This window comes from Dermacentor variabilis, chromosome 9 (genome assembly GCF_050947875.1).
Source record: "Dermacentor variabilis isolate Ectoservices chromosome 9, ASM5094787v1, whole genome shotgun sequence".
Lineage (NCBI taxonomy): Eukaryota > Metazoa > Arthropoda > Arachnida > Ixodida > Ixodidae > Dermacentor > Dermacentor variabilis.
Window position 1 is genome coordinate 133,225,319 of NC_134576.1, and position 13,666 is coordinate 133,238,984.

At 47.9% G+C, this 13,666-nt stretch overlaps 1 protein-coding gene across 4 annotated transcripts in view; it reads left to right on the forward strand.

Moving 5' to 3' along the window:
- LOC142557568 (galactosylceramide sulfotransferase-like) overlaps window positions 1-13,666 on the forward strand; it is an 86,255-nt gene that overhangs the window by 26,330 nt on the left and 46,259 nt on the right. The window contains exon 1 of one of the 4 annotated variants that reach the window (XM_075669515.1): window positions 9,213-9,924. The exons of 2 other annotated variants lie outside the window; for them this stretch is intronic. The gene's annotated coding sequence lies outside the window, so the exon portion shown is untranslated. Of the gene's footprint in view, window positions 1-9,212; window positions 9,925-13,666 lie in introns of those variants that run through there. One more of the 4 variants, XM_075669513.1, reaches the window with a different exon arrangement.

The following is a 13,666-nucleotide window of genomic DNA, read 5'->3' on the forward strand; positions in this document are numbered from 1 at the left end:
AAGCTTTCGTTCACTCGCCGTCGCATGGAAGGCGATCAGAGGCGCGGGCATTGGAGCAGCACTCCTCTCCCCATTATTCTCATTCTCTGGCCATAGCTGACGCCGCCCATACACAGCCTTCGCTGCATAGCGAGGATGGAGTTAGCGAGACGAAGTGTAAAGCTTAAAAAAAAAAATGTTGGAAGGCGACTCAACGTCCTTATAGTTAAAGTCTATGAAAGACAGCGTCTTCCTTGGCGCGTTAGGGGGTGAGAATAGGGCGTATGAACCGTACGATCCTGTTTGGATTACTTGCAAGGACTTCAATTCTTGATCCGGCCTTGTATACGCCCTGCGTTTAATTGTCAGGCACAAGCAGTTAATTAGGCATGCGTCACGACTATCTGGGTTAAGTGTAACAGCGGCTATGCGCGGTTGCATCTAAAGATCCCCCTAAACATTCTTTTTTTTTTTTTTTATGCTGGGCCCTCGGGTGTATAATGCGCTTCCCGACACGGCCGACAGTCTTTTTGTGTACTGACGTCTGGTTGTGACCCACAGATGCGCAAACAGGAAGACAGTGGGCTCGAACGCAGGAAATGCGCGGAGCTGGCGCCCAGCGTGAAGGTGTTGGAACAGAGAGAGAGAGAGAAAAAAAATCTGTGTAGGGCACCCTGCGATGGCGTTCCACTAACGGCTACAGTGAACCCCACCGGCGACGCCTCGTAATGAGCCGCCCGCGCCTTTCAATATTCATGACGGCGCACCAAGCACGCAACCGAATGTTCGCCGGTGAAATACTCTGCAAGTCTTCCGTTCGGTGTCTACAATACGCGGCTGTGTCGAAAGGGGGATATTCCGCGTACCGGTGAGGCAACGGAAGGCGGGGAGCTGTGCTGAAGCATTTCTAATTCTGCTGTAGACTGAGCCCGCCAGGGTTTGGGTCTATAGAGCCCCGTATACGCGCTCTTATCTATAGCCCCGGGCTTTGTGGCAAAATTGTACGCAATAAACTGTAAGAAACTTACTTCAGACACTGATTCGCGCGTAGAGTTTTCTGCCAACGCATTTCGATTGGGCGAAATGAAAAAAAAAAAAAAGGCCCGTGTGTACCTTGCGTTGGGTACACGTTAAATAACCACAGGGGGTCGAAATTAATTAGGACTCTCTTCTTACAGCTAGCCCCTCATAATCAGATTGTGGCTCTGGCGCGTAAAACACCATAATCCTCCCTATTTTTTTTGGTTTTCTACGAAAATCATTTGATCTCTGGCGCTACGATTGTTCAGCTACCATCGAAATGATGAGTATTTGTATTGGATGCCCCACGTGAATTGAGCCAAACTTGCAAAATATGCAAATGCCACGTAGCTGGACGGAATCAAAGTAATGTTGTTTGCCGTCGCTTGGAGATACTCAGATGCGTTCCGCCTAATTAATAATTAGTCTAATAAACTTCTGAAATATTATAGTTGGTTGAAAAGCATCAACGAGAAAATTGCAAAGGAACTCCTGATACAGCTTTCTGTTGCACAATTCATGCTACAGAAAAGTGTTTTCCAAGCATGAAAGAAGCCCCAGAATACACGAAAAATTGCCGCGTAACTGGCGGATCGAGGTACTTTGCACGTGTACTCGCGGGCTTCTTTCACGCTCGGGAAAAAAAAAAAACATTTTTATGTAGCACGTTTTTAGCAACAGAAAGCTGTATCTGAAGTTTTTCATGTTTCTCTGCAATTTTCTCGGTGAAGTTTCCATCAAATTATAATACTTGAGAAGTTGATTCATTAATTAGGGCTAGTTATGTAATTACGCGGAATGCAAAAAGTTATCTGAGTATCTCCAAGCGACGGCAAACAACCTACATGACCGTGGTTCTGTCTAGTCACGTGGCATAGGTATATAGATCGCATCATCAACGCAATAATTCTAACTTTACATATGTCTTGGATACTATGCCTGTATCCCAAGTTACATCATATAAGTACCTAGGCGTGCATGTAACAATGATCTTTCCAGGGCCTTGTACATCACCACCATTTGCGCCAAGGCTTCCAGAACTTTGGGTTACTTACGGCGTAATTTACGAAACTGCCCGACCAATGTCCGTAAACTTGCCTACCTAACATACGTCCGTCCTCAGCTAGAGTTCGCATCATCAATCTGGTCTCCTCATCAAAAACATGTAATTTCCATGATAGAAGCGATACAAAACCGTGCTGCTCGTTTCATCTCTCAAAAATACAGCCGTCATCTCCCAGCATAACTCAAATAAAAACTGATAATACTCTCCAATCCTTAGAGACCCGTCGTTCTGTCGCTATCGTTTGTTTGCTACACAACTATATAAACTGCGCTTATCTTTCACCTTTACCCCTAGAATCCCCCATGCGCATGTCCAATCCATTAAACAACCATCGCTCTTTCAAACGCATCTGCGGCCACACGCAAGCATTCAACTCATCGACACTGCCCAGAGCAATAACATTATGGAATGATCTTCCCAACGAAATCGTTTCAGTAACCGATCATGCATCGTTCCGTAACCAAGTGTATCAACGTTATGCATCTTAAATACTGTAACTACATTTCGTTGTGATTACGTGGGAGTGTATTGTCGCCATTTTTCTTTTTCTAGCGTAGCAGTTGTTGTCTTGCGCTTATTACCTGCCCATTGAACAGGCTGTCTCCGCCTTGTGTATCTTACATTATTGCGTTATCGCGCCTTTGCAAACAATACCCTTCTTGTAACTATAGTGTACTTGTGTCATGTTAACCTTTCTTTTATTTATTCGTACTATGTAACCACATTGTATTTTTTGATCTGCGTTGATTCTGTTAAACTTGTGTTTGATTCAATCGCCCCCCTTACTCTATGTTCCTGACGGAACCTGTTAGGAAACTTGAATAAATAAATAAATAAATAAATAAATAAATAAATAAATGCGTATTAGCTCCGTATAGTGGTACGCATTATCTATGTATACTGTTAGTGTTCCTATACCGCTTCATCACTGATAACGTGGGAATCGATACCACAGCCGGTAATTACCTCGCACTCGTAACGGCGAGAATCGGCTGACATACGGCGAGATTGCTACATGTGGTTGTGGGAGAGGGTGGTGGGGGAGGGCGCAGGAAGGGATGAGAGAGGTATGGCAGGATCCGTCACTCGCGTAGTGGGAACGAATTGTGCGTGACGTGAGTGGTTGAGCGCGCTGAGCGGCTTGCTAGCTCTATTGCGACTGGTTCTTTTATGTACTTATCTTATTTTACTCGTTCCGACTCGACAGCAATGCACCGTATTGCCGCTAAGAAATACGGCTACCTTGTGAAGGTTTCGCCCCTGTACCGTGCAGTGCAGCGCAGTCACGGCGCCAACATTTGATTCACTTTGCTTCCAAGTCGAACGTCGATAGCGCACGGAGAGAGTTGTTCTAGTTGTTCCGTTTTACTCCGACCTCCGGTGAGTTGACGTGATAACGTTGTCCATTCACACATCGGCGTCGCCGTGTGTTCCGCACATCAGCTCGTGCTTGGTCAATGGATTTTGATCAGGGGATGCAGGTAGCTTGCGTGTGCATACTCAAGGACCCAAATCCTGCTGGGCTTCTTTAGGACACCGTATTGTGCATATCTCTTGCGTCCTGGACAGCATCCGTTTCGAGACACACACACACACACACACACACATATATATATATATATATATATATATATGTGTGTGTGTGTGTGTGTGTGTGTGTGTGTGTGTGTGTGTGTGTGTGTGTGTGGAAATCAGTTGTGTCCTGATCAATATACACTACGGAAGACCATTCAAACGTGCCTGACGTAGCCGGTTTTGACTACCCTTTTTTTGCAGCCCATCGGCAACACTGTCGACGGCGCCGCATCTACTTAAATAATCTGAAAGTGTCCACATCGGCAGACGTTGACGAGATCGATTCAAGGATACTTAGAAAAGCAAAATGTCCGTCTCAAGTAAAATATTATATATTCCGGCAATTGCTATCAACAGGAAAGCTTCCCCCTAGACTGGAAAATCGCGAAGGTTGTTCCCATCTTTAAAAGTGGCAATATAAATTCACCCTGCGTTACAGACCCATTTCACTAACTTCCATCTGCTGTCAGATGCTAGAGCATATCATGGCATCTCATGTTTACGACTATTTTTCCTTCCAAACCAACATCCATTTAGGAAGATTTAGCGTGCGAAAAAAGTATTTGAGTTCGCGACTGAATTACATTTTAACCTGGACATAAAAAAAACTTGCAAAATGAGTGCAACTTTTCTGATTTTTTCAAAAGCATTTGGTCGCGTAGCTCACTGCCGACTAATTTATCAACTGTGTATTTTGTTCCTAGATTTACTAAGGCTATCTTGGGTCCGGAACTTTCTTACCAATCGACAGTAGTTCCCCGTTAATAATTTTTCTCCTCCCTCTCTTACGTTTTCCCTGGTGTGCCGTGGGGAAGTGTCCTCGATCGGTCGAATGCTTTTTTTTTTTCTGATATACATTACCGATTTACCAAATAGCATATCTTCTCGCGTGTGTATTTTTGCTCACGCTTGTATAATTTTAGCGCGTGATTACTTGTACAGATGAGCGTTTGGAAATTCAAAATGGCCTTGACCTTATTAGCGATTGGTGCAGCACGCGGCTAATGTCGCTTAATCCAAATAAATGTAAATTTATGTTTTTCATTAAAATTTCTTTCTGGGTGAGTTGGTGCATACTTGATTTGAAAATTATAACAGCGCTAACACATGCACATGTTCCTTTGTGGGTGCATGTGTTAGCGCTGTTATAATTTTCAAATCAAGTTATGTTTTTCGCTGGCAAACATTTCAATTCAGACTTTTCGTTCTAATTAGGAACAGCCCTATGTTTGAAGTTACTTTTTTTCAAGAGAGAGAGAGAGAAAGGCAAAAGAAAGACAGGTACTTCTTTCGAATACCTATAGGCGTAACCCTAACATCAGCCCTGTCCTGGACTACACACATGAACGAAATTTGCGGCAACGCCTCCCGGTCCTTGGGCTTTTTACGCAGAAACCCGCGCAAGACGCCGACTAATGCACACACATTAGCCCATCTAACATATGTTCGCCATGAACATGAACCTGCTTTTCAGTATGGTCCTCTAATTACATTTGTGCAACCAGTATGCTATAATCAGAACAGAGCCGCTCGACTCGACTCACGAGATTACAACGCAAGCCTAACGCAAAACGAAAACAATTTATCAATTGTCTGATAAACTGTGACATAGCACTCTTATCGGTAAGAGCTGCTACATCGCCGGCGTGAGGTAGCACTCTCAACGCCGTTTCACACGCGTATACGTTCACGGACCAAGGACATCACCGATAGCTCTGCAAGTCTCCCTATTCACGCCGCGAAGATTGCATAATCACGTTCCTTTCACGCGCCTCTGTCGTGAAAATACACGCGCCTCTAGTTCGTACGACCCTTCCACGTGCCATCCTCTTGTGCAACAACCTTCCCGACGTCCCGGTAGCTGCAGTTAACAACAAAAACGTCATTACACATACGCGCATTTCTTACTTTAATTAACATTTTGTCTGCGTTCCTTCTTGTTTACATTCTTTGTCTCTTTCGCTGTGTGGATTTTTCAGACTTTGTGTACGCTTGATTCTTCATTGTATGATTATTAACAGTGTTCCTCTGATATGCATATAATTGTATGCTATGTATATAATATACCACGCAAAATATGGAAGCTCCCCTTACCCACTGTTCGTTTTTCGCGCCTGCAAGGTATTTTGAATGAATATTTAAAGATTGCTCGATGGTTTCAGAGAAAAAAGAAAGAAAGAGAAATATGTGCGCATCCAACGCACATCTTGGAATATTCTGCGTGAAGCGAAGCTTTCGTGGAAGCGGTTAACACAGATGCCGTAAATTGGCGTCGACGCCATAGATGCGCGTTCACCTGGTCTCGCGCACCTGTGTTAACGCAGTTTGACACACGCGGCGATCACGTGTCAAAGAGCTGCTCGGCGATGGCACGACGGAAGTGTACGTGCGATTGTGGCCTACAATAAACACCCCACTCCCCCCCAAAAACATAAAAAATGAGTGCGACTCCGGCCTAATATGGTTTGAGCATCCGGCTGCTGTGCTAAGGGACCGAGGCTCTTATCCCACCATCGGGCGCGTCATTTTTTTCTTTTTTTTTTTAAGTGGGGAGCTATTCGGTTAGGCAGCAGGAGCACCGAGCAGCCACGGTCAGGAAATTCCGGGAAGGTTCGCGATGGAAGCTTCGCTTTAAGACACCTCACCTGTTGAACATCTTGAAGGGGCAGCGCAATGTGACGAAGACAAGCAGGAACACACATGACAGGTCTTCGTCATATTGCGCCGCCCCTTCACGATGTTCAACCAGTACCAACTCGGCCAAATGTCGATCCTTCTACACCTCAACTGTGTCTATTCCTTAACGTAGTAACGAAAGGCGTGTGTGTCCTTGCGCATGTCCTTAGTGAACGTGCAGTGGTGAAGCAACGCGTACGTGGGGGAGAGGGGATGGGGTGAGGGAGACGATCACGTGTGGCGCGGTGCCGCGTGGTACAACACTATGTGTACAGCAGCAGGAGTCCCATGCCGGCGTCCTCTGTTACATCTGCGTGGCTCCGGCGCGTCGCGGACGACGGAACGCCATATCTGGAGGGCAATTGGTTCCTCTTTTTACGACGATGACGACGCCTGCCGCTATCTCGCGCTTTCTCGCAGGGTGCGCGTTTCACCGGCCCTCACCGGACGTCCGCTATCTTGTCTCTTTGCTCCCGGGCCTCGCCCTCTAATGCGCGACGATTGTTGTGGCGCGCCTTTAATAACTGGGCGTGCGAAACAATGTGGAAACTATGGCACGCCGGCCGCACTGTTCGAAAAGAATGAAAAAGGAAGTCAGGCAGGATTCAGGCATGCTTTCGGGTTTGGAATTATCTACGTCAATGCGATTAGCGTCCAAGTGGTGGTGCGTATGTAATCCGGTGATCGGAAATGCATTATTGGTGGAGATTTTAATGATTCTGCTATGTAATTATGGAATGTAAGTTATCTGTTCTGCCACATACCCGGTGGTACAGCTAGATAGATAGATAGATAGATAGATAGATAGATAGATAGATAGATAGATGGATAGATAGATAGATAGATAGATAGATAGATAGATAGATAGATAGATAGATAGATAGATAGATAGATAGATAGATAGATAGATAGATAGATAGATAGATAGATAGATAGATAGATAGATAGATAGATAGATAGATAGATAGATAGATAGCCGCGGAAAGGTTTGTGAAGTAGATTACTCTAAGCTTTTATTGGCAATATACAAAATATACGAAGGTGCGTAGGGCCCTTAGTCCGGGGCTCCAGCGCTGTCTCCATTGCTGCCTTGGTCCACTCAACCATGCAGGCGACGTTGCTCGTTCGGGTGCAGGGGGAGAAAAGGGGGAGAGAGATATATGGGTAGAACGCAAGTAGACTAGAATCCTCATAGCATTAAGAAAAACGATGCGGATGCAATGCACGTGTTGGAATCTGTGTGAAGCGAAACCATAGAGGGAAACGGTAATTGAATGCTACATACAACAAATGCGATGCGTACACTAGTATATTTATTTTCACGTTACGCAATGTGTAACATCATACGATGTTTCCTTTTACCCTAATACCGCGCACAGATAACTTTAATCTCGTGCAATGCCTGTCCGTACGTTTATGTGCTACACCGTTCACGAACTATGCCGAAATGGAAAACACACCAGATCGTGCAGAAGTGCGATTGTGAGATGTCGGCTCGGTGATATCACGTGGGCAAAGGCGATGTGTGATAGATGATGATGGAACATTGGCGATGGCAGATTGGTGATGGTCTTTGAATACGTTTAAGGCTTCTTTCTATGCCTCTCGTGTCGCAGTGGCCCATACCCATATCTGGAGGATTGGACAAGAATGGGCACACCCAAGAATGGGTTCATACCCAGTGGGCCAAGGAAGGGGGTAGCCCAACTGTAAGAAAATTTAAGAGAATCACCGAAGCCGTTGAGTTTCATGCGTTCTTCCATTAAGAGGCCTGTGCTCTTTATGGGTGGGCTTTGGAACTTCTTGACACACGAAAAAGTTCTTCCGAACTTGGTGGGTTCGAAGGTTAACACAATTAACTGAAGTCGCGTCGCCACTTGTATTTCGGTTCTGCGTCTTTTATGGTCTACCATTTCTCAACCCAGGGCAAGAGTGGCTGTCTTGAAATTGCAGAGAGTTCAACTTACTTGCAGAGCTTAACATTAATATTTAGTTTCAATTTATATTTATTTTGTAGTGCAGCAGGAGCCGCCGATGTAGCCTGTCCTGTTCATCTCGTGCTCCAGCGCTGTACGTATGATTAATAATATGCGTCACGAGCAAGGCCAACTTTTTCGACACACTTACGCTTTGCCGCATCCGGGACAACATCGAGCCACAAACACATTCGTTACCGTCCCGTGACGCGAACGGTCCGAAAGCGCCAACGATATATCGGTAGAGAAACGTGCCTCGTTACATCATACGAGTCCCTCTCGCCAGCCTTCTTTCAGGCACGTGTATTTGTTTTGTTTCTTTCCTCGTCTTAACCACGCGGTCTGAAAATGCGTTTCGGGAAAACTCGCATCGCGGTTTCGACATCGTGCGGCTGCGCGCATAGCTCGCTTTCGTCACGACTACTAACACGACTTCCACCGCGCAACCCCTCCTCCTCCTCCGTCTTGGCCCTCCCCCACACCCTTCCCGCTTCTTTTGAGACCCCGTGGGGTCCGCGAGGTCTGTGGTGTGTGTGCGCCGTCGTCAAGAGGCAGCTGCCGATAGCGCATTGCCTCCTCTCGCGGTCCGCTCTTTTGAGAAGGGACAGGCCACCCTCGCCCGTCTTGAGAGGGATCGTCGTCTGCTCGTCGTCGTCTGTCTGGAGGGACTCGGGCGCGACGATGAAAGAGATACGAGGAAAAAAAATAAAGATCGCGAAAAACGAACAAAAGTTAACCGACCCCCAAAAACCACGAAAATCGGGCTCTGCCCCCGCGTAAATGCATGGGCGCCGCAGCAACAAGCTACACTGTGTAGCTTCGCTGGTGCTGGTGACTCGGTCAAGTAGGAATGCGCCACGCCCTCCTCCTCCTCATCCGACTAACGCCCTTTCTCTCCTTTCTCTGTCTCCATGCCGCGCGTTTTCAAATGCCTACGCTCCATCGCTGTTTTCGGGCGCAAGGCGTGCCCCGAGAGTTCGTAAAAGAAGCGCGCTTCGGGAGGCGCCAAACCAAACCGAAGAACGACTGCTTTCTCTCTCTCTTTCCTTCTCTCTTTGAGGGATACTCGACAGGAGACTGCCAGCAGACGACCGCCACTGCTGCAGAACTGTTCACGCCGTTCAAGAAGGACAATCGGGTCGGTTTCCAGTGCTTGCCGGCAACCTCGCGCCGCTTCTACAATTCGCTACTGGCCTGCCAAAGAGGGGCGGGGGGGTCTAATTTTAAACCGCGGCGCCGGAATCTCCCCCAGTTTCCGCTGCGCGCGACCCGAGTCCGACCGGCCCTGCAGTGAGTGAGGGGCACGCCACACCTACTAGCCAACTCGTGCAGTGCCTGGCTACCCGCCCCGGCTTGCCTTCGCCGTCGAGCCCGCTGCTGCGAACGTCGTCGACGAAAGGAGACGACCCTCGCCGGAGCTGCACCGAACTCATCCTCCCGCGCTTCCGCGGCCTCTAACATGTCATCTTGTGCGACGGTTTGGTGTCGTTCCTGACGCGACACGACGTCGCGGTGTTGTCTCGCCGAGGTGGTGCTTCTGTTCCACTGCCCGTCTTGCGGCTCCGGAAAAGCGTGCATTGGTGTTGAGCTGTGCCCGGTTGCTACATCGCGCTCGCTTGGTGCGAGGGGTGAGTGAGTAAAGCTTTACTAATACAAAAGAGAAAAAAAAATGTGTTTCGGGGAGCGGGAAGGCGTGTAGGGGGGGACGGGCAAATGAGATTTGGCCTGTTAGCTTCATTGCGAAGTGGAGTAATAGCGCATGCGGAGATAGGACGACCTGCCAAATCCCAGTATATAAGTTAACGCGCAGATGCGGCAAAATGGGCGTGCGCGGTTTGTGGCGCGTCTGAATAACGTGGTGCGCTCGGGCGAGCGTTACCGAGTCACGTTTAAAAATGCGTGTCGGTCACGTGGTCACAGTGCCAAGTATGTCGCGGCACGTGTTTCTCGGGCTGGGAGCGAATGGTACACGTGCGGTGAAGCCTAGCTTCAAGGGGGATTCCCGTATCTCCATCCCCGGCTTGTGGCTCTACAATTGTCAAGGAATAGCAAGCAGAAAAAGTCGTTTACGGGGTCACAAACGGGGCGCGTTAAATTTCTTTTTTTTGATCAGGTGGAGTTCGAAGCATGAAACACTCAGCTATTATCCTGTGTAACTGGCGTTGTAGTGGCCACAGATTAATCTTCGAGGAGCTACGAACGAAATAGTTCACCGTATCGTTCAATACACATGACTCTTGCGCGCGCGCACCCTCTTCATATGCGCACTCATGCAGGTCTGATTTTAATGTTATTGACTGTCGTTATACCGAAGGGCACCAAGATAACCCAAGAACACGTGCACATACGGCATTCTCATCATTACCTTCTTTATTTTTGTTGTTGTTGTTCGTGGAGTTGCAGTCAGTGAAAACAGAGGTATGTATTGCAAAAACCGATCAATAAATAAAAAAAAAGCGGTCGAGGGCACCGGTACACAACACATTCAACACTCACGCTCGTAACGCTGCTTTCGACGACAATATTTTATTTCCAGCACCAAGTAGAACTAAATAGTGTTTGTCAGCCAAGGCGCAAGCCACCTGTGCAGTTTGTTCGGCGGAAGTATATTTATTTAGTTCGACTTGGAATAATCCGCGCATTCCCCGGATGTGCGGCATCATTTTTCATCTCCTAAAAATAAGGGAACGCGGCGTAACGAACTGGAACAATGTGAAGCAGTCGCCAATCTCGCATTCAGTCGCCGCATGACAGGTTACCAAGCCATGCTTCCTTCGAGCGTCGGAAGTCGGGCTGACCGCGTTGCGGTGGTCTCGCTTCCTACGAGTCCCATCCAGACGGCGGTAGCGTCGAGCCGAGGAATCGGAGAACTTTTAGGTTGGGTGGACACAAGCGGCCTGCGTACGCAAGAACTATAGGGGCGCCGGTACAGCGCATGCGCAGATACAGAAGTCTGCGCATGCGCATTACCGTGGCCCCTAGTTGCGGACGCAAGCCGCTTGCGTCCTCTGACCTATAACTCTCCATCAACGCATTTTGAACGGGGCTTCCGGTTTCCCGCGCTGCCGTCTGCAACAGCTCTTATTTCGTGGGTCTTATCGCTATACGATGAGCTTGCATTGCACGGTGCCTTGTCCTTGCCTTGTCCCGACATCATACCCGCTGGCGGCGCATAAAGCGCGACGTCACGATGGTCCCGCGCAAGTTAAAATTTAATGAAATTACTGGGTTTTACGCGGTGCCATAACCACGATTTGATTATGAGGCACGCCGTTGTGGGGGACTCCGGATTAATTTGTACCAACTGGAGTGCTTCCCCAATGTGCACCTAAATCTAAATACACGGGTGTGTTACGCATTTCGACCCCCATCGATATGCGGCCGCCGTGGTCGGGATTCGATCCCACGACCTCGTGATTATATAGCAGCCCAACACCATAGCCACCAAGCAACGTACCACGGCGGGCCCGCGCAGGTCTCGGCGCTGGCAGGCCCCGACCCGACACGCTGCAAGCGGGTCGGGTTGGGCCAACACACCACATGCCGTCGCGGTTAACTCGGAGCCCGACTCGACGCTCGCTCATGCCCGACTCGACGCTCGCTCATGCCCGACCGGCTAGCGTGTACGTGAGCTCGACAGCCATATTCCATCCCGACAAGCCGACTCTACCCGTTTCTGCTGAGTTAGAAACTGTCTAATCGGACGTTTTTGCAAAGCGTAATCTTTTTAAATGAATTGTTTGCCTAACATCGTTGCTTCCGAAGTTGGTTAATTAATCTTGACTAATTATGCAATTAGGCAGAAAACAATAAATAGTGGGACTATGTGGGACGCATCGCATTTTGTTTGACAGCATTCAAGTAAGCGCTTCACGAAGGCTTCGCTTCACATAGATTCCAACACGTTCGTTGGGCTTGCGTCATTCTTTAGAAAAATATCGAATGGCGAAAACCACGTGGTCCCGTTTCGTTTGTTTGTTTGTTTGGTCTCGTGTCGCGCATTTCTGGACGGCTCCGAGCTTTGCTGCTTTTCGCCCTCACGTTGTCGGTACCGTTATTGAAACAGCGCCTGTCATTTCCCCGACAAGCGTCGTTGACAGCGGACTTGCCGTAAAAAAGGCTATTCTGTCGAAAACTATTTGGGTGTTTGCGAAATAGCGCGGACGCTAACGGCTTGGGGAATACCAAAGGCAGTTAGCGGGCTTACGAGCCTGTTAAAAAAAAAAAAGAAATAACGTTGACTTTTGCTTTTCGGAACGCGCGGTATATAACTCACGGGCCGCGGAAACAGCGCAACTTCGTAGCAAAGGTGACTGGCAACTTAGAAAGAGTCGACTGAACACTGATGCATACATTAAAGATGTACACGCCACCTGTTCTTTCATCTTATATTTTGATTCGAAATGTTGAAAATCGCCTGGGACAGCTATAGCGCTTTTCCGCGGCAGCTCAGACCGATCTGCGCTTTTGCTCGATGTGACTTTTCTATATAAAGCTAGTATTCTTACTTCATAAGCACGTATGTTAATATAATTTATAGCTTCTTTATAATTCGTCGTGAAATAAAACTGCTCAATATCAAACGCGGCTGCGCATGCGACAAGACTGTTTCCGCCGCAGCAGCTTTCGTGCCACGACCTGTTATCCTGCTTTCTTTTTTTCTTCTTTTTTTCGTGCGCATGATGCTCAGCTGAACTGACATTGAACGCGCAAGTCGGCACGCTCGACACGTATCGGTGGCAGCATGTACGGAAACGGATGCACCTGCCCTGGTTTATAATTCTCGCGCACACCGCGCCCACGCAGGCCGGTGTATACTCGACACCGCCGCCGTTCTGCGATCCCCTGTGTCTCCAGGGCTCGCCTTCGACATGCAACAAAACGATCAGGCTGTTGGCCTGTATCGATGCGCATCGTCTGAAAAGATATTTCGCAAACTCTCCCTCGCGCGTTTTTTTTTGTTTTTTCTTTCTTTCCCTGTTCTATAGGGGGTTTCACTCGCGCGATAACTGCAGCGAGAGTACGCCCCCCCCCCCCCCCCCCGAAAAATTTCCGGTCACGGGCCTTATGAGGCTACTGCGCCGGAACGCAAAGATCGTTTTTAAGTTGTGTTACTGGCGGAAAGTCTACTTTAAAGTTTTCAGATAAAAGACATGCGCTTTACGCCTCAAGACAAATACATAAAAACTTTCGTGTAACTTAGGGCAGCATTCACTTGTAAAATTAAAAAAAAAATTATGGGGTTTTACGGGCCAAAACCACTTTGTTATTATGAGGTACGCCGTAGTGGTGGACTCCGGAAATTTAAACCACCTGGGGTTCTTCAACGTGCACCTTAATCTAAGTACACGGGTGTTTTCTCATTTGGCCCCCA